Genomic DNA, 1,041 nt, shown 5'->3' on the forward strand with positions numbered 1-1,041 from the left:
TATAACGCCTTGAGCTTGTGTGATTTATTGGCTTTAAGTGGAACAGGCATACATACATAGATACACACATATCAATATATACACACATATACATAACCTAGATAACGGCAATGCAGTCTGCGCATATTAGTTGTAAACAACTTGCGCATAAAATTGCTGTCAGTTAGATGTTATGCATACGGGACACTAGCAGGGATCTCAGGTCATCAGGAGAGAATGCACCCCGTTTTGAAGCTTTCCTCTCACTGGCATTATTGCACACTGGCTGCACTCATTGAGATAAGGCCAGGTGGAAATGCAAGTCTTCATACAAAATACGCCTTACCAATCGATTGCCGATGCCAAGTTCAATGGAATGTCTCTGAGCAGAGCGATTCAGATTCCTTATCAAAGCTTGTCTGACGCGTTCTACATTTTCCCGGGTGATGCCCCCACCAGTTTCCTATTCATTAGTGTACCTCTTGTACGAAGTGCATTCATCCAACGTAAAATTGTGTTACGGTGGGAACAGCTTGATTTTGGTGAATGTTGAAGTGGCGCCAAAACTCACGCTGAACTGCTGTGAGAGACTCGCTATAGCCATTTCGAAAACGTCTATCCTCTCTGCACCACCTTGTATTATTACCTAGATATAAGTGATTCAAATTGAACAATAAACCTGTTTTTCAAAAGGTTCTCGCCCTACTTTTCCTATTTAACTGCTTAAAGCACTTGATTTTATGATAAACGATACTCCAGAAACTCAGGTGCCTAATCATTCTACTTGAAAAATCTGAAGTAGTTTCTAGTATGTAAATAACTTTATTTAAACATAATTACAAGTTTTTCAAAATTCAGGTGCATTTTCAACAACAAATTCTCATATACTTAGATAGATAGATAGATAGATAGATAGATAGATAGATAGATAGATAGATAGATAGGTTTCTTTATTAGCCACACAGGGCTCAACACAGAGGGGACAAAATACAAATGTAGAGTTTTTCTTTTCGAGGGGGTCGAAAACAAAGCAGAAAAAAAAACAAAAGTGGGGACAACGAT

Source organism: Octopus bimaculoides, unplaced genomic scaffold (genome assembly GCF_001194135.2).
Source record: "Octopus bimaculoides isolate UCB-OBI-ISO-001 unplaced genomic scaffold, ASM119413v2 Scaffold_7258, whole genome shotgun sequence".
Classification (NCBI taxonomy): domain Eukaryota; kingdom Metazoa; phylum Mollusca; class Cephalopoda; order Octopoda; family Octopodidae; genus Octopus; species Octopus bimaculoides.